At 41.6% G+C, this 24,446-nt stretch overlaps 1 protein-coding gene across 1 annotated transcript in view; it reads left to right on the top strand.

Moving 5' to 3' along the window:
- The window catches only part of fgf11a (fibroblast growth factor 11a), a 117,356-nt gene that overhangs the window by 15,927 nt on the left and 76,983 nt on the right, over positions 1-24,446 (top strand). The window contains exons 4-6 of the mRNA XM_069518484.1: positions 9,609-9,674; positions 10,509-10,668; positions 10,762-10,895. The gene's annotated coding sequence lies outside the window, so the exon portion shown is untranslated. The remainder of the gene's footprint in view (positions 1-9,608; positions 9,675-10,508; positions 10,669-10,761; positions 10,896-24,446) is intronic.

Genomic DNA, 24,446 nt, shown 5'->3' with positions numbered 1-24,446 from the left:
AGGACATGTGTGTCTGGATACACACACACACACTCATGAGCACAGTTCACCTTTTTGTGTCCCGTGTGTTTCTCCATAGCGAAGAAGGTCACAGGAGGCATCTGGACTGTTCCTCCAGGTAGGCAGTCAGTCAAAGCGGAGCTGCTGATCCACTCTCCTCTGCAGAGGTCATTACTGTGGTCCCCAAAGCCCAGAGGCCTCTGAAGGAACATCAATCATCACAGACCTTGGACAAGCGAACACACACCTCCACTTCAACACTATAGTACTATAGTGTGCTATAACAGTCACCTTTCATGGCTAAACACTGTGTTCTTATATCATGTGTGATGCAATCCTCTTGTTTCCAAAGCTGCAAGTAAACACAGTGTTATTGAAGATTAGGCTGTTAGCATGTATGGCCACATATGAGGTGATGGGCGAGTTATGCCATATTACCTGAGAGGGGAGAATGTCATAGCATTTGACATAGAGATCAAGGTTGTTTTTGACATCCTCATCTGTCACCATAACCTCTGCACATGCTTTCATATTTTAAGCACAATGACACAAAGGACTTGTCCTGATTTTTCATTGTGCATTGCTAATGCTGTGAAAATTAGGGGAGGTATTTATGATTACATTAAACATATTATCACCGTATATATTACTATTTCTGAGAGCTGTTCTCTTGTTAAGATCAAAATGTGGAAGATTTTACGAAAAAATCTAAAATAAAGACGTAGCATCGTAGGTTCCGATCAATCAGTTTACGTTGAATTATTGAAGTGTTAAGCTGAGCTAAAAAACGAATTAAAAACGTGAAAATATCAAACATGAATGCATCTTATGCAGGGACAATGGAAGTAGGGTTGGAACTGCGAGCCAAAAAAGGGCACCGAACAAAACAATAAAAACTAAATTATGTTTAATTTTCTACAGTAATAGTTTTGCACATGTGGCAAGGAGTGGAGTTGTTTTAAATTAAGTAAGGGGAAAGGTCGAAATAACTAATGAGGTAACAATAACTTAGGGACCAACAACGCCACCTGGGGCCTTGCACCCCAAGATATAATGTAAATCAAAAAAATTGTTCAGACAAATATAAGGCAAGTAAATGACAATTAGTTTATTGATAGAACACAATATCTAAAATGTAAGCCGGCTAAAGCAAAGCTAAAAGCTCTAATGACTATAACAGAAAACTAAAATCAGTGGGCTGGGGCCTCAGTGGGAGGCAGATTACTGGAGAAGTGCCTCGCCTCAAGCCTGGGGTGCAACACTACAAAAAATCTCCCCAGCATGCAACAGGAGTGAGGTGCCTAGCCCCCCCACCTGATGACACTGAGTCCGCACTGAAAATCAAAGAAAGAAACAAAGAAACTTCCTGAAACAAACGTTGAGAAAACCAACAACCCATTTGCTAATTGAACAAAATCCCGAAACATACAGACTCAAAACAAACAGTCAAACAGAAATGAACCAAACTAAGCATCCTTAATAAATCTGGACCAACAAGCAAAGCACAACTACAGAAATGAGCAAAACAGACAAACAAAGGCAAACCTAACAAGAACAGAACAACAAGCAATCACCATCAGGCCCCACTGAGCCAGCTGAGGCCTTTTATACTGCACCTGGGCAGGGGGAGGGGCTTAGGGAGGAGTCTTGCTGGACTACTTTCACAATGCTTCACTACACACAGGTTGGAAGTGAATGGGAGGCGAGGGATTGCCTCTGCTGCATTCATGTATGTGTGACCTGCCCTGAGACTGTTTGGCTGACCGTCGGAATCTGTTGCACATAAGAGCGACGTTTGTGTGCGTGGGAACGCGCCACTGCCATGAATTCTATGAGTGACGCTACAGAGAAAGTGAAAATAAAAACCTTGGATCCACACAACTAAAATGCTAGGTTTGTGGTCCAGTAGTTTTTGCGTAATCCTGCTAATTTACAGACAGACAGAACAAAAACATAACCCTCTTTGTGGAGGTAAAGATTGAGAAAAGCATGCGAGAAATACATTTCCCAAATGTTATTCAAAACCATTTGGGAAATAAATCAAAAGATAAAGAAAGGATGCACAGTGAGGACAAAACCTCTCTTTGTGGACTGGGCTGCATGAGCTTTAAATCTTTACACCAGTAATAAAAGCTCTGTTCTCTACTGTATAAGTCGTCTCTGTGCCTTCCAGGTCACTATCAGTGGTGTGGTTACTTATGCACAGTCTGGTCAGGGCTGCACAGACGAGTTTGCCTCTGCTTAGCGGAAGCAGAAGCCATCTTCTCGTGATAACGGCAAATACTCTTATGGTAATTCATAGTTAAGTTTTTTTTCTTAAAATCCCCACCCTGACAGAGACACACAAACACTGCGCTGTGAATCCACACTTCTTGGCGATGTGAGCCATGCAGGGAAGTGTCCAGCTGAGCCCAAATGTTCTTTAAAATCTAAAGATATTTGGAATTAATGTTGGAAATGATGCATTAAACTCATAAACAAAAGCAGAGAATCAGTATGTTATACAGAGGGTATTTTTTAGATAAATTAAATTGACTATTTTTTGAAAAATTAAAGACACAGCAGTCATTAGATTCCACAAAGTCAAAATCACAGTCCTGAACATGGGATTCCTCTGTCTCATGCATCTCCTACTGCAGCGCTCCCACCTTCTCATCCATGCACACGGTCCCATCGGCGTCCGGTCTGGCCGAGGATGTGCCCTTAATCAGCATGTTGCATAGTGACTGCCTCCTTATCTCTGGAGACCTCTCTGGAGAAGCTGTGTTCCATCTGAGGAGCTGCAGTGAAGGAGAGCTTGACCTGGCTGAAGCATCTGCACCCTGTGGTCCAGTGTCCTGGACGGCAGAGCTTCCAGTCTGTCTGGATGAGACAAAAACAGCTTCGATCATCGTCCATCTGGTGCAAGGACTTGGACTGGTTGACAACACAGTCCGTCTCCAATGGCGCAAACACCAAGCAAAAGACTTGATCCAAACTGAGAGAGGCTCCGAGCCACTTCGCCAATCTCACATCTGCCAGCTTCACTCTTCTTCTCTCGCTCTGGCTCCTCCAGGAAGCAATGTCTATATAGTCGGAATCTTGGTGTCCATGTAAAGTCAGTGAAGACAAAGCCAAGGGATCATTTTAAAAAAAGGAAACGATTTAAAGTTTATCTCAACATCTCAACTTTATTTTCAAAAGCTAAAATATATTTTTAGTGCTTAGTCTTAATAATCCTCCATGGATTCCCTCTACAGGAGGCTGGTAGGTGTGTTTTGGCTTCGCACTGCACCATCACTGACACCAGACCAGCGCGAGAGAGCCGATCCCAACCTGTGATCTCCCAGCGCCCGCAAACACATTAGCTCTCTTCATGTAAAACAGATGTTCCCCCAATTCCTCAGCTCTCGCTACAGCTGCTGCTCTCCGCCCGAAGAATACAGAATGGATGGGCTCTCCAGGATATTTATCATTAAGTAATTGCACGCGAATCCGAGCGAGAGTCATTACGCTGGAAGTGGAAAATAATCTGGGTGATTTGACTCACCCCACCACACCTTCTTCAGCCTTTCCACTCGCTTCTCTCTCATCACCAACTCTTTTCCCTCCTTCATCCTCAACCTCCCCCCTTCACTTCTCCCTCTCTCCTCCTCTTCCTCCCCCCTCCCAGAGTGACCAGATGCCAGCAATTTCACGACTGTTGACTTATTTACATTCCTGCAATCATGGAAATGTATGAATATTCATGATGCTGGTCACTTGCTGTGGGGCATCTGCCTATGCAGCCTGCTTATTTGCATGTGTGTGTATGTGTGCATGCATATTATCCATGATACTTCTTTGAATTGTGTGTTTATTCTCAGTTGGATTCTCTGTGTTCATCAGCCATTCATTTCATGTGTGTTTTTGTCAGAAAGTCGAGGAAATGCAGCAGCTGGTCAGTGTGTGTGTGTGTAGCGTGGTACCACAGATCCCTCGGTCTCTGGGCCGAGGTTTCCTTCCTCCTCTCGGTGAAGACCACGAGGGGGAAAAAAGAAAGTCGATCAATGTTTTATGAGAGTTAAAACCTCCAGGCACACACACTTTATCCTCTTCTCTCCCTGAACATTGTTATAAATGGATTACGTTTGGCGAGCGGAGGGTTGTTCACGGAATGAAATACAGTATGTGTGAGGCAGTAAGCATGTCAGTTTGATAGATGAGGGCGTGTGTGTCTGTTGCTATAGTTCTGTGTCATCTGAGCCTCTTTAAAAGTGTTCCAGCAGAATACCTGTCCCATGCTGTAATCATATCAACACTTAGCTTTGGCAAACTAGTTGGATATAAAGGGTGTGTGCTGGAGGTTTGGTAGAAAAGCACCTTAGATCGACTATTGTCAATGCTGAGTCCCAAAACTGTCCAAGTACTGCTGTTAAATTGTGCACTTGAATCGGAAAAGTACTCACTGAACGCCACTGGAGTTGAAAGTATGTTGCGATGGAAATTATTCGGCTCTATCAGACACCAACCAGAATACACCTGCACCTTGAGGTGGTGCAGGGTTGGAGGTGATGGAGCCGGTGCATGTTAGGGCAATCACATGTTTTTATCTTCTGTTATTGAACAACTAGTCGCATTTGTGCGCATTGGCATGAACGTCGACAGGAAGCACAACGTGCATGTGAACGCATAGTTAAAAGCAAATATATCTTATATCTTAAAGTTCCCTTACCCTCTTCCTGTGAATCAGCAGTGAACTTTCTACTTCTGCGACGGGGAAATAGTCTCTTAAGTGATTGGTTTAATTCACTGGTAGACACAGCAGAGGTGGATCCATGTGATTGGATGAGACTTATATTTGTGTTGAGTTTTGTGTGAATTTTTATCTCGGGTGGACTTTGCTGTGATGATTGTAATTTACTTCTCAATCTTGTCAGCACCCCGCTGTTAAAACATCTCAGTAAAAGGTTGAAGACTCTGTGTGTGTGTCAGCCACAAAGTTAAAGACAGTTAAGCAAATAAAGGTGACACGCACATGGAAAACAGAAGTGATATTTATTCCACTGGCCAAGAGGGTAAGTGCACACCCTCAAACAGTCCATTGAGAAAGTGAGGACTGGTGAAAACGTCCTTACTCTGTACGGTCTGTGTTTAAAATGGTCCTCAATAAGGTAGAAGTACACACACACACATTTTATCTTTGACAACCGGGGGCTGCATGATTTAAGACTCTGGTCCCACCCAGTTGCGTGGATGTGTGTTAAGGGCCCAGACCCTCCCACTGGGTCACCTGTGCCCTCCCTATACAAAACCTTTGTCCCCGAAGACGCCTAGGGACTAGCTCGACTGATTCTAACACATTATGGATATTAAGTGCGTGGTAGTCAGTGAAGATTTGTGGAGACGAAAGCCCAGACTGACGTGAAGAAAAACCTTTGGCTTCTTACAGCTGCTCTGTTACACACGTGATGTCATTGAGTCAACCCTTCTCCAGCACGCCAACAACTGTTTTCACACACGTATAAAATGATATACAGGCCCTGTAGCATGATAAAAACACACTCACTGCGACAGACCCAATAACACACTGACACCAGAGGAGATAACTCAGGGCTCGCAGGAGTCAGCTGAGGTTGACAGCGTGACCCCGCCCCGTAATCGTCCGTCCCTAACAAGCAGCAGATTGACAGGGGTCACAGCCGCGCCTCATCTCCAACCCTTTTATTACCTCCTTAACTGCCAGACAGCTCCCAGCCCCTCCCCCAACCCCCGGGCAACACTCAACACAGCGGCGTGATGTCACAGCTTTATTAAACGGTCCCCGGTCAAGTTAAATAAACTAAAAAATTCGATAAAAGCCAACCTTGTTCTTTTATTAATGAATAAAATTGACATTATTGGCTGGACTTAATCTCTTCTTTGCCAAATAGACATATAGAGCCATTACAGGCATGGATGGGCCATTATTATATTATTATATTATGATGAAAATGTCCTTTTAATTCTTTTTATATTATTAATTAATTGTGAATATATTTATACCAATTTTTAATGCACTCTTTTATGTCAGTTCCCATTTTGCCAGTAATTAGTGTTAGTGGACAGTCAAATATTGGGAATCTGCACGAAAAGACGTCTCATCCCAACACTTTCACACACTGTATCTATACGGTGTGTTCCTCCATAGACTTCCATTGGTCTTTGGTTGCTTTCCGTGGTCACTTGTAAATTATTTAATCAGTTTGTTTCCCTTTTGTCAGGGTATTTCTCTGTATGCACTGAAAATTATATATATTTTATATTACAATTATTTATATTATATATATATATATGTACATACATACATACACATGTATAGACATCCAATGTTATCATCACTATCCCTTATTTTCTTCATGATACTGAAAATATCTGATCCAAATAAAAAAGTTTAAATAAAATCTATGCAAACAGCAACGAAGCAAACAAATACGTTCAGTAAACAGGAAAAACAAAAGCTTTATATCTTTGCATCCTGACCTGAATAATCAAGACGCTACAACCCTCATCAGCCAGTAAATCAGCTGCCAGTGGCCTCAGGGCACCGCCCACTCCGCGTGGGCCTTATGTGATGGAGCTGATGAGCCGTCAGTCATGCCATATAGAGGACTGTCCCCTGGCTGCTGCCATCAGATTTGTAATCCTCTGTGATAATGGCTAATCCAATTTAACAAGTCCCTGCTGTCAAAAACTCGAACTATACAGCGCTTCATACAGTATGGAACATAAATATAGAATACACATAGGATATCACGCTGCGTGGAAAACTAACACACACTCGCAGAGCTAATACCATCAAAGGCCACTGTGTCTCTCTTCATGTGCCAGGCAGGCTGGAAAACAGTCAACCGCCTCCTATAGGACATGAGGGGAGCAGAGAGCAAAGGGAGCGAGAGAAAAGAAGACAAGGTTTCACACCAGGAGACGTCATAATTGTTGGATTTAGAAAACGAAGACGCGCTGAGCAGCAGGGAGACACTTCCATATTTGCAATTAGGGCTAATTTACCCAGAGGGTCGACTGGGAGGCGTATCGTTATTGTCAAGGTAACACAGGGGTGAGATTACACAGACGCAGAGTATGAGGCAAAACCCGAGAGGAAGACAAAGGACGGGGAGATAAGGGGGAACAGGGCATGTTGGAGAAAGAGTTGAGCGAGATAGAGTTATGAATATGTGTGCTGCAGCGATACAGTGGATATCGTCCAACCATAGTGATGTTGGCAGCGCTGGGCCGCAACATAAGTGTCATTGTGTTTGTGGAGAATGCAGAAAAAAGAAGGAGAGGAAAAGATCTTTCTCTCCGTGTCTATTTCAGAGGATACCCCTCCAAAATGATGAAAGCCGCTCCACAGCTCTATCTCTGTTTCCCTCCCCATCCCTTGCTTCCGCTTGCGTCCCTCTCTTGCCTCCTCTGTGGATCATGGCAGGCTAATCTCAATCTGTTTCGCTGCGATATCACACAACAGTTCTACAGCTGTGGCCGTGCCAGGCCGTTGGGCTCGCCGGCCCCCTGTGCCAGCTCTGGCTGTCTGCTATAGCCGGCACTGGCTCATGAGCCCTGGCGCTCCATGCACACGCTACATTACAGTTCATCCAAACGCTCAGCTCCTGCCACTTTCCAATTTTTGTTTTCTTTCAAGTGCATCTTAAACTGAGGTGTCACGCTCCACTTCCCAAAGACAAGCCGAATCAATTAAGAAAAAATAAGCAGACGTCTTTTACGCCGGCCTCTGGTGGGAACGTACATTTACCAGCACTGCACGTGATCAAGCGTCAGTAATGAAGACGCAGGCAGGAGGTGATGTGGTTTGATGGGTTACATTTGGAACTGATACATTTTCAAAATGTTTTTAGAGGTAGTTTCCGTTTTTGGAGCCGCTGTTAATACATCACCAGTGAACCAGGTCTTGATGGGAGCTCCTCTGTGAACAATTGCTTAAACCCGTTTAATTAGATGTTACAGTGTGTGTGTGTGTGTGTGTGTGTGTGTCAGTGTGTGAGTGTGTCTCAATCCAGGCTGTCTCTTACTGGAAGTGTGAGCACAGTCTGTAAAACGGCCCCAGATGGATTTCCCACTTGTGCACACTTTTAATTTCTTTTTATGTTCTATCAGCTGTTGACCACTGCAGACTAATTACATTGAACTTTTGGAAAGAAGGAAATTACAGCTTTTTTAGATAATTAGAACACAATCACATAATTATGATAAGCTCATTATATTAAAATCCTTTTAACCACTGCACCAAGAATCTGCAACTTTATAATATTTTAAAAACTTTGAATTTAAGTTGCATAATGTCACTGTATTATTCTCTATTTAAAATGTAAGACGAGGTTCACTTCCTTTTTTGCTTGTGAACCCCGATATTTCAATATTAACCTGATTAAGCCAATAGTCTGAAAAAGCCATGTAAACAGAATTTTCATACATGAACAAGCAATAAGCAATAATCGAATTAAGATATGTGGTGTGTTCTGACCTCAGTCTAATTATGTGGAGATGTGTACGTCTAAATCACATTAAAACATGTGATTGGAGCAGCATTTTGCAACCTCATCAATTAACAGCAGTTACCAACTGTTTGACGACACATGCTCTGAGTGTGAACAAGCTTACACCCAAAGTGGGATTCAGTAGCATTGCACCTCAAGGTCGAGGTTTTAAAACATCAACCCCGTTGTGGATCTAATGACAGGAGTCATAATCGAGCCATGCTCTGTAGTCTTTAAACAGGGATATGAATGGAATATGTAATATATGTAAACACTTAAAACAATGTCTTGTTCAGTGTTAAGGTGTGGTGTGAGAAAAGTCACATCCTTTTCTGTATATTTCCTGCTTTTCTACCCTTGTTCTTATCTTGGGAGATTTATCATTTCTGTCCTGACCCCTGGATGAGGACACTGAAGACTGCAAAAGAAAAAAAAATCATGTTAAATTACATGTCATCCTTTTGTTGTCTTCATTTCCCCCCCTTATCTGTATAGTGTGTCGTAAAGTGGAAATTACTCAGTGAACATGGTCAGGCGAAGGTAATATTGTGGGATAGAACTGCCACAGACTGGCTGGTGGGAGACTCAGTGGAGAAATAAACAACGGCCTCCTCTCACACATAAAACTGCATCTGGGCCACAAAGAGGAAGTCACTGTACATTAATTTGAAAGTCTACTATAATGACAAATGACAAAATATTTAAACATAAGCAGTGGTGCAGGGAACATTCTATTGTGATATGCAAGTGTTGCAGCTATGTCGGCTGAGAAGGCCATCTTCTTCTTGACTTGAGCCAACGTGTTTAAAACTTCAAGATACCTTTGATGTTTCAGTCAAACATGTCGGATATTTACGATTCGAGATCGGCTCCAACAGAAACCCACAGCGGATCGGGAAAATGTATTAGCCCCTCAGCCGTTACTTCATCCAGAGTTTTTTTTTTCCATTTTGTTTTTCGCGGCAAAACAGACACACAACTTCGCTCCTCCTCCATGTGTGGTTTTCTTCTAAAGTCACGTTCGATCATGCAAGTTTTCCACAATCACGATGAATCAATGATAAATTAATAGTTTGATGAATCACTAATGTGTCTACTTTCTCTCCCTCTTAGAATGCCATCTCGTTTCAGGGTTCATCACAATGAATCAATCGCAGTGAGCAGTGGCACCATCTGAAGGTATTCATCGTGTTTCCTCTCTCTTAATCATTCTTCTCATTACATGACCGTGGTGTTTTTAGGTAGTGGCATGTTTGGGGTACACATTCAAGCGAGTGTGTGTGATTAATTGTGGGGGTTACCCACAATTAATTTTTGTCCTTCTTCAGTTCTGGTATCTATACTTTACATTATTATTTTTTTTTAGATCTGATGACTTTGTTCAAAGTCATTATCACACTGCTTTCTAATTTAACCATGACAGCTTAGAGTAGATCATTACTGATTTTAGATCAGTTAGCAGGAGTCTTTACATGCAAGTCTCACTAATCGTCAGCCGTCTTGCTGTTTCAGACTTTTATATTCAGGATCCTTTAGTTGGTCTCTTTGTAATAACCTCTCTGTTTATGCATAGCCCATGAAAACTGTTCTTTAGTGAAGTTTTGTCAAGTTCGAGAACTTTCTTATTCTTTTTCTTATTCTGTGGGCTTATTTTCATCCATCACTGTTTCTAAACCAACTTCCGAGTTCTGCTTTGACCTAGTATATTTGCAAGCACGCCGTTTTCTTGGGCAATAAAGTCTTAATACCAACAAACTGACATTTTTGATTTTACTGCCAAATAGATAATAAGCTCTTAGATTTGTCGCTGCATTCCCAGATCTCAATAATACCCAAGTTGCAATAAACCTGAATCATCCCTCAATGGGAGCTTAACCAACAACAGCAGTTGTCTGTGGCACTGAGAATATGTGATCCACCTTTTCCCACAGGGAAATGCACTGTTGCAGAGAGCCCATAAAACTATCCTCATTTCCCCCCTGTATTTAATCTGTTCTGCATCCGTCTCCCCAGCTGTCTGTTTATGAAAACACCCCCCACATCACTGTATATTGATGGCATCACTGCAGCTGTGCATCACCCTCTTAATCACCCAGGAGAGAAAACATCACCAAACCATGCATCGACGCACGCCGCTGCCGTTGCGCCAGGTCGTCAACACTTTCATTAAAAAGTACGAAATACAGACACGCCTGACAATGGTGTGAGAGAACAGAGTTTTACTAGCTGTACAGTATGTGTCTGACTTTTCCTACATCTCTCACAGGAAGCAAAGAAACTTCTAATGAACAGAATGAAGGCTGTGGAGCAGGCGGAGGCCACAGAGCCGAGTCCTGAGCTGTGCTGCAGAGAGATTGTCCGCCTTGCTCGACTGGGTGTTGTATCTCTGCAAGACAATGGGTCAGTTGACTGCTTCTCTCTCCGTCTTCCTCAGTCCGCTGTGGCTCTTTAAGTATTTAAAGCTGCACGCCTTTTCCTCCGCTCCTCTCTTCTGTCAGATTGAGCGGGTCTAATGCTCCGTCCCTTGTCAGCTTCCTCCCCTCATCTTTCTGTTTATTTTTTTTTCATCTTTCATTTCCTTGCATGTCTTCTTCCCTTAATCAGCACTTTTCTGTCTGTGGGCATAATGTCAGTATATCCTCTTGTCTGCTTAGTCCTTTAAAAACATGTATTATAATGTCTGCGTTGCTTCTTTGTTGTCCAGTCACGTCATGTTTCGTCCTGTCTCCTGAATAAAACTTCCATGAACCCTTCCTGTATTTAACCCCTGCTCAGGAGTCTAGACTTCTAATCTGAACATTCATTGTGAGAGAGAGACATATAGACCGCATCTGTGACTCTGACAGAGAATAACTGCTGTTCATCTCAACACATTGGACGTCAGTGTTTCCCTCTAATTATCTAGACTGTGACGGCCCGCCATATTTTAATTTGTCACTTTCACAATGAACCAAAAAATGTCATGTAATAACATAAGAGATCTCTGACTTGGTGTTCTCATCTGTTGCTGATTTGTATGGCTGTGTGCAGCGCTATTTGTCCGCGTGCTTGCTCGTGAATGCAGCAGTGTCGAACCATTGCCTAACATTCACTTTTAATCTACGAGAGCAAGGGGGTGAATAAAACGATTCCTTCCTGTGGCGAAGCGTATCTGAAGCATGGCTTCGCTTGGAGTTGACCAGCAACATTCTCTCAAATCTGTGTACCTGTAATCTGTTGTGTGTGAGAGCAGCGTTCTCGCACGTGCACCCCTGCTACTGCCATGGATTGAGTAAATTCTCTGGGACGTATATACTCACCGACAGAGGCACACACACACAGAGACACACACAGAGACACACAGCAATATAGATGAGAGGAAAGGGCTGTTCCTTGATCCATGTATTGTTTCAGGAATTACCAGAGAGCCGTCTGATGTGAGGCGCTTTCATTTTGCTGTAATGGAGAGGTTTGGTGGAGAAGCGTTTGCCTTAATTGGCTTGATTCTTTAGGTATTTCAACTCTTCAGTGTGTATTAAGGAGATCCTCAAGGGAGCAAAGATGCAAAGTGTTGTATTTTAGGTAAAAACCAGTAAAGGAAGCTAAAGCCATGATGTGGTTTTAATACTTTTTTTTTGGTCTGAAAAGCTGCAGCCGTGTATCAGATTGATTTCGGATCACAGATTAAATTGTATTCTTGTGGATTAGGTGTTGCAAGTTGGCTCTCGTAAAGGGCCAGGTCATTAAATAAAAACAGTCACTTGCACATCACCTACAAATTTTGGTTTACATTATTACGTATATACGTAACTATTTTATATTCGATTGTGATTTTTCTTTGAAAGGGTCGAAGTCACACTGAGTCATTTCCTGTTTAACGTATCACCACGTCCTCTTTCAAGGAAGGTCCTCCTGTCTTTAAATGGCTCCTGTGTCCTGTGCTCTGTCCTTTTCCGTCCTTCCGCATTCATTTCTGTCCGCTGCCTGACTGACCAAATCGCATCGGTAAACATTCACTGCCAACATTCGGTACTTAAGAAAAATAATCCTAAATCACATCACATCATATCATCATATCTTCACTCTCACAGCCTGATAGCTGATTGGCTGGCCAGGTAACTCCTTGCCACAGGCAGGAAAAACAACCTTGACCAGGCGTGATCACACCTTCCTCTCTCAGTAAATGTATTATGTTGCAGAAACGGTCCAAGGTCTGGCTTCGCTAAAACGAATGGTGACAGAGGGTAGTGGAATATTTATGACACGAAAATAACAAGTCCTGCCAAACCTCGAACCTAATGAACCTCTTAATAGTACACAATGTTGACTAGAGGCAAAAGGATGTGCTGTGCAAATATAGATATTTTATTTCACATTGTCTTTGTGGTGTCTGAAATGCTATGTGTAGTCCTCCCCATAAAAGAAACGTATATGTGGGTTTGAGGTTCACCGGTCCTGAGGAATTTGGAGTAAGCCTGAATAAATAGTAGGGTGTTAGGACACACTTCAAAGGGAAACACTAAAATTTGAGATAGTATCTCTCTTCCCGTTACTGGATAACCGGGAAGAGCTGGATAAGTAACTAGATGTGTTTTAATTAGGTTTACGCAAACCCTCCTATATAAACGAGGAGATGAAGTTGCTTCGAGAGAAGAGATTCACATTGGCCCCGAATCTCTCTCCAGGCAGAAGAGAAGATTCACATTGGCCCCGAATCTTTCTCCAGGCAGATTGCTTTGCTTGTACTGATGCTGAACTTTTTGTAATAAACCTTTATATACAATCAAGTCGGTGTCATCGGAGATTCCTTCATCATCTTCACATCATCGCAACCCCAATATACGACAAGACTTGGCGTCACGAACTTAGGACGTGCTGTGTCCTGCGGCGTCGCCGACAACTTCAGCGCACCTGCTCCCGCACCACGTCGACAAATGAAAAGGGTGAGCATTTCTCACATTATTGGGCGCTGGTACGTTCGTTGCTGCTGTTGTGTGCTGCTGTTTGGTCACACCGTAAATGACTCATCTGTGTGGGCATGTCATGATGTGTTGCTGTTGAGTGGAGCTCCGTTCTAAATTTGATTTTGTTGCGTAGTGCACAACGCAACAGGGGGGAGTACAATAGAGGATATAAGGAATATAAGGAATATAAGTAAAAGAAAATGTGAAGTACCGAAGATAGTAAAGAGTTAAAGTAAAGGTGTAGAATAGTCTGATTAGTAACGATAAGGTGAGCTAAATAACATCATGCGAGATTAATGAAGAAAGGGCCCTCATCTTCTTAACGGTAAGACATGTGTAGATTAGACGCTGCGTGAAAATAGACTTTAAGGAATAGTCGGATTTGGTTTAAAAAGAGTAAGTAACAATCCTGGGCCCAGGAGTAATTGGTAATGTGTAAAAAGATGTAAAAACGGATAAGGTAAAAGAGGAATAAAGTGAAAGGATAAAGATAAGGAATAAAGTGAAAGGATAAAGATAAGGAATAAAGTGAAAGGATAAAGATAAAGGAATCAAGTAAAAGGATGAAATAAGAGTAAATGCTTGTAAAGCAAATAGGAATAAAGGTAAGAATTAAAGAAAAAGCCGCGGATTTGACCAAGCCCTCAGGGAGGCGATTCTAAATCGGCCTAAATCCTAGAAAGTCACTAAGTGAATTTCAGGTCAGTTCAAGAAACTGGAGATGTAGAAATAACATTCAATTGTAAGTTTTCAGCAATAGTTGACGAACAGATGCTTGAATTAACCTCTCATTGAATAACTACACCTCAAAAGGTAGCATAAATTTAGATTTAAAAGGATAAGGAAGGAGCGGCTGAAAGCATGCTATAGGAAAAGTATGAATGAGTCGACTTAAAACTTTAGGATTGGATGCTGTCTGTGTCTTTGGAATGATACCAAAGTTCTGTGTGTGTATGTGTGTGAGATCAGTTGAGAGCGCTTGATCTGAGTGGTTTTTGTTGCTGTGTTGGTTTAAATTGAATAAAGACATGTGGTTGAGTAATAAAGAGACTTACTATTTTATAATATAAGATATTTTGGTTTTTTAATCTGTTAAAATACATTTATGAGCCCTATAGATGATAAAGGGACTTTATGATTTGATTAATTATATGAGCCTTCTTTGGGGACGTTTCAAATATTTTAATAAACCTAATGAGCCTCTGAAAGGGGGGACATAATGATTGGTTAAACATGAGCCCCAAAAAGGACGTTTATAACTATTAAGAGAAATAAAGAAATCAGTAAGGATGTTTTGTGTGCATAAGCATGGATAAAACAAGAGAGTATTGGGAAACACTGTCTGTGGATAATAAAAATACTATTAAAATTAGAGATGCTATTAGGGTGAATTAAATTTTATATTGATGATGTCTGGTATGTGACTGTGCACTGATGTTTGAAAAGTGGATGACTCCTGTCATAGATAAAACAGATCTAATGTGTTGGCAGATGTGCGTAAATTGTATTGAATTGTTATTTTTGCTGTTATAAGGACTTAGTGGGATATTAAGTTTCTTTCTGTGTTTTCCCTTATCCACCTATGGTGTGTAAGGGAGAGGAGAGAAGAGAGACACAGACGATAAGCGGAGACGCTGACCAGTGTGTCCCACGGAGCGATACTTGCTGTGTGTGGCTCCTGATTCCAATCTGATTAAGGCCAGTGCAGTTTTATCCACAAACTCTTTAACTTATATCTGCATTTAAATATATGTATGTCCACTCATTTATAGTCATTATTATTGATAGATATTATTTTTCTTTGACTTAAATGCTTTTATAAAGATATTTCTCAATTTGGGGGGTGTTGGAGAAATACCTCAGTAAAGTGAGAAGATACATTGAGCAAGTTGGGAGTTGGTTAAAGTGTTACTTTTATAGCTCTGAGTTGGTTGTGATTGATGCTTGTGTGACACTTCTGGTGTTTGCTTGACTTTTAAAACATTTAATGGTAGAGCATCTGGCTTTGTATGGCTTGTTTATGAACTCCTGTCACTTCTCCTACATCATGCGTTTCTCGTACACTAAATTGGCTTAGATAAATAATTCAATTTTGTGATTGTTTGGTGATTTGAGGTGAATGTGTGTGAGTTTGATGACAATTAGGTGGTTGTCTGGCTGTGAGTGGGAGCACATTTGCTGATAGTTTGTCCCTTGTTGGAACGCTAGATTTTTTTAGCTTTAATTCTGATTGGCTTTTCCTTGTTTGCAAAATATTGAGAAAATTGTGTTTACAATTTGATAGATTGTTTGTGTGCTGAGTCAACATTTTATGTGGACTTATTGTGGTAATCTTGCTATAATATTAATAAGTCCTTGATTTCTTTAGAGTTGGCAAATTAATTTCATTTTCTCTCACTGATTGTTATAACTTAGTGGCTTATTAAAAATCAATTAATGAATTAAATTAAATTTAAAGAAACAAATAAAATAAAAAGTGATCCAATTAGCTTTAAATTGTCTTAGTCTTAATAATCCAATTAAAATACAATAAGGGGATTTAAAAGGCACCATTACAATGTTTAAAAAGGACATTAAAACTTCAAAAGCAATCACTCCGGTTGATATAGTACAGAAAAATAACCCTTTAATTAAAGGCATAGGCATTGTAAAGTTATCAGAGAAATGGCATAAGCGTTGGCCTGATATTGACCAACCATGGCCAGTTCAGGGGACTTTTAACCCTGATGTAATTAAAACAATGCAGGTTCTTGTGTCTACATATAAGGCAAACCAAAAGAAAGGAAAAGAAGGGGCAAAACGTAAAGAAAAGAGACAAATGGAGCTCGGCATTCTTCAGTTGTTTGAAAATGAGGGACAGAAACTGATACAAGCTGCAAAGGATAGCAGAAACAGAAGAGCAGAAGAAATAGGGCAAAATGCTAAAGGAACTGAAAAACTGATGACAGAAATCAACGCACCTTTCTCACATAAGGATCCAGTAAAGAGACCCCCACCTTATGAGAAGGAGGTGAAGTTCAAGGATGTCTATCCCCAGCTCCCAGTGATCAGTCAGGAAGGAAACTATTGTGTTAGAGATGATGATGACCGAACGATAGAGATGGGAAAAGCAGAAACAACCATAAGAATGTATCCAAAAGTTCCAAAAAGTAAGAGGAAAACAACAAGTATGGAAGCTAAAGGTGGATTGAGGATGAGAAAGATGGAAACTGAAAGTGATGATGATCAGAGTGACTCGGAGCGGATGATAGGTGGATATGACTCTGAAGTCAGACGGATGCTGGCTAGAGCGGAAAAGAGAGGTGATATAACCTGGAGGACAAAGGACTTGGGAGATGCTAGCTCCAATGAAACTGAGAACGAAGACAGCGATGGAGAGTGGGAAATCAGAGGTGCTTCATCTTCAAGAGGGTTTTCTCCAGGGACATCCAGTACTAGAATAGAAGACCACAGAAGAGTTTTGGATGAAGTTGAAAGAAGCATAGACCAATGCCTTTCAAATTTGGATAAATCCACCAGACCAGGGAGCAGAGAAACATTGGAGAACCAATTGGAGGAGCTGCAGATACTGAAGAAAAACTTGCAGAAAAAAGAACCCCAAAAGAAATATTCACTGCGCTCAAGGAAAGGGAAGGTACCTGAAAAGATGTGTCCGGTGATAATCCGAGGACAGAGTTTGGAGTACAAGCCTTGGCAGAGTACAGATATGTCTGCTATACTTGAGAAGTTGCCTACACTTCAAGATGGAGCACATCCTTGGATTTCGAAGCTGGAAGAGATTATGGTGGGAACGCAACCTGCTGTAGGAGACATTAAGAGACTCTTGGCTAATCTCCTTGGGGTCCCAGCTATGGAAGAGATTTTACAGAAAGCAGGACTGACTCGACATGTGGGGACTGCTGTGAATGATCCAGAATTGTTTGCTGCAAGAAGAGGTCGAGTGTGGAGAGCATTGAAAGACACATTTCCAACAAATGTACATCCGGACAATATTCTAATTGAGCCATTGGGACAGGAAGAGAACCCGAGGGCCTATGTGTCAAGAGCCCATCAAGTGTGGAGAAATGTAACAGGAAACGATCCAGACCTAAATCAGATGGAGCAGTCAATTTTGCGAGCCAAGTTACAGAAGGGGCTGCCCATACCAGTGAGGAGCAAACTAGCAGAGGTGGTTGGACTTGGAAGCATGGCAAAGGGTGTGTATACAGATCACATAGCCCATCAAGTGGAGCTATATAGGAAAAAGGAACATGATCAGAAGGAACAGGACCAAGAGACTCTCAGAAAACTTAATCAAATCAAACTGGTAGGGAGTGAAACAGCTGATTCCTCTTACAGAACCAACTGAGCTCTGCTACAAAAATTTGAAAACTACAATACCCATACTGGTATCAGAACATACACCAATTGCACTTTTGGGAAGAGATGCTCTATGTAGACTGAACTGTGTAATAAACTGTACACTGGAAGGTTGTTTGGTGGAAGTACCAGATGATGCAATTCACCAATTACCGATGACAACGGAGACTGATGCCTCTTCAGTCTTTTGGATTGGAAATCTCAGTCCAGATTTTTTTTTGGAACTAGCTAAATTGTGGAAGAAGTTTATCATATCAAACATGCCTGATGCGAAGCCTCCAGAGTATCCATTACACTGTACGCTTAAGTATTTCAAGGATGATGCCAAATCAAACTCAGAAGAATGGTTGAGTCGACAACCAAAGCAAGTTCAACTCAGCTCCTCAACCTATTTCTTACTATTCCACTGCTTATTCAGAAATTGAACTGGGACTACCACTGTGCTACAGAGCAATGGTGGGAGTTTCTTTAATGTATGATAAGGCGTCATCTGTCACAATGGGTTATCCGGTAACAATTATTACACATCATAGTCTCAGAAACCTCTTGAACTATGGTAAATACACATTGACTATGTCTAGGCTAAGAGACTATCATAGGCTTTTAGAGCAGGAAGATGTCACCCTAGCCAGGTGTGTCACGGTGAATCCAGCTGAGAGTTTGCCAACCCCAGAGGATGGTGAACCACATGACTGTTTGCATGAAGCAGAAAAATACTCTAGACTTAGATCAGATTTGCAAGCCCTCCCTTTGCGTGAGGCAGATCTTGAGTATTGGACTGATGGATCTTGTTATCGTGTGGGTGATAAATTGAGTGCTGGCTATGCAGTGGTAAAAGCCCAAGGAACGGGATTTGTTGTTGAGAAGGCTGAAGCAGTGCCACAGCCTGCATCAGCGCAACTTGCTGAACTAGTAGGGCTAACTGAAGCATGTTTGTTGGCGGAAGGTAAGCGAGTGACAATATTTACAGATTCTGCGTATGCACATAATGTGTGTCATTTGTTTGGATCAGTGTGGAAGAACCGAGGGTTTAAGAAAACAGATGGTTCTCCAATACAACATCACGATCAAATAATGAAACTGTTGCATGCCACGATAAAACCAGTTGAAGGAAAAGATACATGCTGGTTGTTGTGGACAGATTTTCACGATGGCCTGAAGCTTGTCCAACCAAGCGGAAGGATGCTCACTCTGTAGCTAAATTTTTGTGTAGAGAAGTCATAAGTAGATGGGGACTTCCAGACCGAATTTCTTCAGATAATGGCAAAGAGTTCGTGGATAAGACGATAAAACTAATACTGCAAAAACTAGGAATTAAACAACGTCTCGGTGCAGTCTATCATCCGCCCTGTGTTTTTGGAATTTTTATATATAGACTGTTATTATAAAAGGGGGGAAATGGAAAGTGTGACTCATAATTGGGAATAATATGATGTTATGAATTATACATTTCTATGCATTTGATTGTTTCTGCAAAAGATACTGTTTGGTGTTTTCTTTTCTTTCCTCCTAGAACAATATTGGGGGATATGCTGAAGGGATTAAGACACTCAAACATGGACAATAAGAATGGACTGAAGGACTCTGAGCAAGGACACTGTGATAACATGTCTAGAGTCACCACACCATCGACACTACACTGAGAGTCGACGCTGCGAAGGAGCTGCAGTGTGATACGTTTTTATGTCTTTTCATATATATTTTTGAGTATATTGTTGTAATCTTTGAAAATGCTAATGATAATCTTAGTAAAATATAAGAATGATGTTGTTACTGGGTGAATATATTGGGACCTCAGATTTTTTGATTGTTTTGATGTCTAGGGATATTGGGGCTAGGCAAGGACAGGTCCATTGGAAGGTGCGATGGGTCGACCAGCCTGAATTTGGACATTTTTTGATTTTATTTTTCTGAGGTTTCCATATATATTTGTTTAAGTAATATTCATATACAGATTATTAAATTCTTCATTTTTTTGATGGGTTTGGAGTACTACGTGTGGCCGCCTAAGGCAGAGGGGCCGTGAGAGAATTTTCCTGTCTAGATTGATTGAGGGATGTTTCAGGAAAGATAGCTGCCTGACAGGTTTTTCACTCTCGCACTCCATAAAGTTACTTAATGTTGCTAAATCACAAATTTAAACATATATATTATTTTTGTTTTTCGAGACTCTGCGTAGTCTCGAAGGGGGGAAATATGTGGTGTCTGAAATGCTATGTGTAGTCCTCCCCATAAAAGAAACGTATATGTGGGTTTGAGGTTCACCGGTCCTGAGGAATTTGGAGTAAGCCTGAATAAATAGTAGGGTGTTAGGACACACTTCAAAGGGAAACACTAAAATTTGAGATAGTATCTCTCTTCCCGTTACTGGATAACCGGGAAGAGCTGGATAAGTAACTAGATGTGTTTTAATTAGGTTTACGCAAACCCTCCTATATAAACGAGGAGATGAAGTTGCTTCGAGAGAAGAGATTCACATTGGCCCCGAATCTCTCTCCAGGCAGAAGAGAAGATTCACATTGGCCCCGAATCTTTCTCCAGGCAGATTGCTTTGCTTGTACTGATGCTGAACTTTTTGTAATAAACCTTTATATACAATCAAGTCGGTGTCATCGGAGATTCCTTCATCATCTTCACATCATCGCAACCCCAATATACGACATCTTATTGTTGAAACTGTATTGGTTTTAATATCTGCAATATTAATTACTCTAAAGAGTTTTTGTTTCGACACGCAAAAACAATTTATTATAGGAGACAAAAAAAAATCGCACTAAATTTCTATCTGTTCTCACATTAGTTGCCATTTTTGGTTCCAGTCCAGCATGGCAAAGTATGAGTTTGTTCATTATATCAATCATGCGTTTCTGTGTGCCTCTGTCTTGTTCCTTGTCTTGTACTGCAGACACAGAAATGAGGAGCAGATTGCTGTAGTGCACTCACATTATCATTTTATGTGCAGAAAATGTGCGAGAAAATGTTTGTTTTCTCATCTTTACAAGAAGCAATAAAACCAAACCACCTCTTGTGTACATTCGACTGCGGAGTAATGTGGTGTCATTCTGCGAGTGGAACTGCGAGGCCTGACGAGTTGGATTTGGCTAAAATAACAGCCCTGGCTCTGCTGGGTCTGGCTCCAGTGGGGTGTTTTCGGGGCAGGCACTTTCCCTCTCTGGATGTTGAATTGGCTGACTGCTTGAATGGCTCTACGATTGGCTGAAGTCAGAGTTAATCACAGAGAGTTTTTGTAACTTTTTAGAGGATCGGCTGTGAGGATGTTCAATCAGGCTTATTTCTAATGGGTTTCCTGTGGTGTGGCAGCAGTTTGAGGAGAAGGAAAAAACTGCTCTTGGTTTACTTCATACCTGAACTGAGGAAATGTTTGGAAACTTTCGTCTCTTGGCCTTTGGATCTGCTGCTCTGGGGAATCACAGCTCGCTCAACTGTGATGTATACCCTGTGGACACTGAGATGAAATTGCGATGGATTGCTTGCTGCATAGTTTTTCCTGCGAAGCGGCAGGCAAACTTAATTCAGTGCAGGAATATTGGACTCTGCTGGTTACGTCCGGGCCACACTGGATGCGTGTGCTGTGTGTGTGTCTTGTGGAACGTCTTGCTTTTGATTTTGGTGCCCACACCGCAAGTCTCTGGCACTTCTCCTGCATTTGAGCCGCGCTTCTCTTCTAGAGAGTTGGGGTCTCGCCTATTTTCTCTGCATGGCCTGTGCAGTTCAGAGCAAAACAGACAATGAAAATGATCTTTCACCTCAGTGTCAATTTCTATTTGTGGAATAAACATAAATATTTGCAACACTTCTACCTGTTTCAAAGTAAAATTACTGTATTATTTCTGTTTTACATGGTTTTTATTGTAAAATATTTGCTGTGAGATGCACGGCGTAGAGTTCTGAGATTTAGTTGAGAGCTACATTTATTCCTGGAAATACAGCAGTCATACCAGAAACCTTTCCCTCTCCCACTGTGAACTTGCACAAGACGCAACAGATCAGCAATGCAGCCGCCACGAGAGGCACATGTACCCAGTGTGGTCCAGATGTAAAATCTGGCCTTTTCCGAGGCCTAGTTGAAAATTATAACTACATTACAATTTCAAAATGGATAGAGTATATCTCTGTAACTACAGCAGCAAAATTGAATTGCCTCAGAAAATACAAATTTAGAGTATCCATTTTGCCCTTGGGCTATTATGGATAAAAAGGATCAAAAAAGTATTTAAAAATTCTAACTTTTGTGCTTAAATTTAATGTGATATTTGTATCATTCCAATCTTTCCCTTATTTATTTTTCACCTTTCTAATCACAATAAAGTGTAAAAGTGCTCTAATCCCAGGGGGCGCTGACTGCCAATTTTCACTGGAAATACTTTAGTACATTTAAAAGGTGTAACACTAAAGGGAAAGTATTTAAAATCACATCCACTTTTGGCCAAGCTAGCTGACATCTGAGAAGTGTGACGGTGAACATCCACTAAAACGCTAAGCGTACATTAGCATCCTGTTCCAGATTGACTCGCTGTTACCTAGAGGTTTGTTTGCAGCATTTATGGAGGCCTAAGCTGCAGACACCTGCAATATGTGTTCATTAAAGTTCCCCACTGAAAGATATCAGTCCCAATTTGGGGCTCATTTGTCTCAGGCTTGTTTCGGTTATCAGGCGCCGACTGACACATAGGGACGCTGCATTATTGTGTTATTTGAGGCAGCACAGCGCCGCTGACGCATAATTTACCAGCCTCTAATCCACAGTTGTATCAGGGGACGTGGAGGTGAGCAGGGGGTAGCGCACAGATGGCGCAACATGCACACAAACACACACAAACTCACCCATTCAGGTCAACACAGTTCATAAAACACACAAATGACAACCATGCACTTTTGTCAGCTTTGACACAGCTTTGTTTGTGGTTTTATGGATGCACTCTGTGTGTGTCTTCTCCTTTTATTGGGTATTTATCTGTGACACCAGGTCTCAGCAGGACATAGGCTGAAATATGAAGTCATAATGTCTTGGCGCCCTCAGCTCCCCACATGAGCGAGCTGATGTCGAGATGACAAATCCTGAGCCCTATGTTATAAAGTCTTTGTAAAGCACAAGCATGTTTGTTCTCTGTAGAAAGTGGATCCTTGAATCCGATAATGAGAAAGAGTTTCAGAGTGAGCTGAGGCTGAAAGGAGCAAAGACACAAGAAAATAATCACTTTGGTTCTTGTGCATTTTCATGTACATTTCCCTAATTTCCTTATTATGCTTTCCCCCCGTGCAGTTTCAACTGATAATTGTTTTCACACCCTCATTTTAAAACGGAAAGCATCAGATAAGTGATGTAGGGCTAAACAGGACCAGTCACCTCCACAGTGTCAGAGAGTAAAGTAAAGAGCGTGAAGAGAGATGGCAGGAGGTGGAGACAATGAAATGTGTAACATGAAGAGGAAGAGATGAAGGCCCTTACACTTCTTAGACTCTAAGAAGTGTAAGGGCCATTAAGGGGGTCTGTGGTAACTCTGGTAACCTTACTCTAAAAGTTATTTGTTGCCTCTGTTACATTCTAATGATGCTATCTCTTTGTATCATAAATATATATATTATATATATATATTTTGTGGAGAGATGGGACCTGAGCAAAGGAGGAACCCATTAAAATTGAAGCACATCCAGGACTTTTCCCTGTCTGTAATCCATTAAGGCGCATGGAGATGAATAAAAACACGCTCCAAAACCTGAGCATTGTTTGAAAATGACCCCCTAAAACCTGAGGGCTTTCTGAAGAGCTGACAGAATGTTTAATTCCTCTGCCTCTGAAGCGCATAGACAAATGATGAGGTTAAACCTTTAGCATTCATTCTAACTCCCATTTCCCTAAACTTCATGAACATCTTTTAAAAACCAACAAAGCCTGATATTCCCCTGTTTTCTTTATCTTCCTCCTCAAATCTCTTACCTACTGAGCCTTGGTCAGCAGGTCAGGTCATGTATTGACGGCTACTTACCCCGATCACGTTGGTAGGAAGTGGAGATGCAACATCCATTTTTTTATACAGAGTATGGAATTGATGATATCAATGCTTTTGGGCATTTAATACTTTCTAACTTTTCTAAATATATTCTTCATTGTTGGTAGAAGTCTTGCTATACATCCATGAAGTCTGCTAGCACAGCATTTATGAACACACAGTGGACATCCATGCCCTATACCCCTTTAAACCAAAGTTTTGAAGTGTGAGTCTGCAGGGAAGCTGCTAGGTTTTTTCCCACAGTCTAGTGGACTGCCAATTAAGAGGCGGAGTTGGAGCTGGGGATTGTGGGGTTTTTGGCTTTGTGGGGGGGAGGGATGCCCTTGGGTTGTGTTTGGGAAAGATGGCCATGGTGCAGTAAGAGGACAGGACAGGGAGAGAGGTAATTACATTATTTAACAGCCCAGGAAACTGCAATACGGTGGTGATAGGTGACCCTTTGTGTGTGTGTGTGTGTGTGTGTGTGTGAGTGTGTGTGTGTGCGTAGGGGAAATCCTGCAGGGGTTTCTCTTCTTATTCCCTGCTAACCCAGCAAAAATGGAGAGGGGGAGCCCCAGTAGCAGGTCTGCCTGCAATCACAGAATCCCACTGTCATTTTACATTTGCTCTCTCAGGGG

Source organism: Paralichthys olivaceus, chromosome 22 (assembly GCF_024713975.1).
Source record: "Paralichthys olivaceus isolate ysfri-2021 chromosome 22, ASM2471397v2, whole genome shotgun sequence".
Taxonomy (NCBI): domain Eukaryota; kingdom Metazoa; phylum Chordata; class Actinopteri; order Pleuronectiformes; family Paralichthyidae; genus Paralichthys; species Paralichthys olivaceus.
The sequence above is the reverse complement of the archived record's forward strand: the minus strand, read 5'-3'. Positions and strand labels throughout refer to the sequence as shown.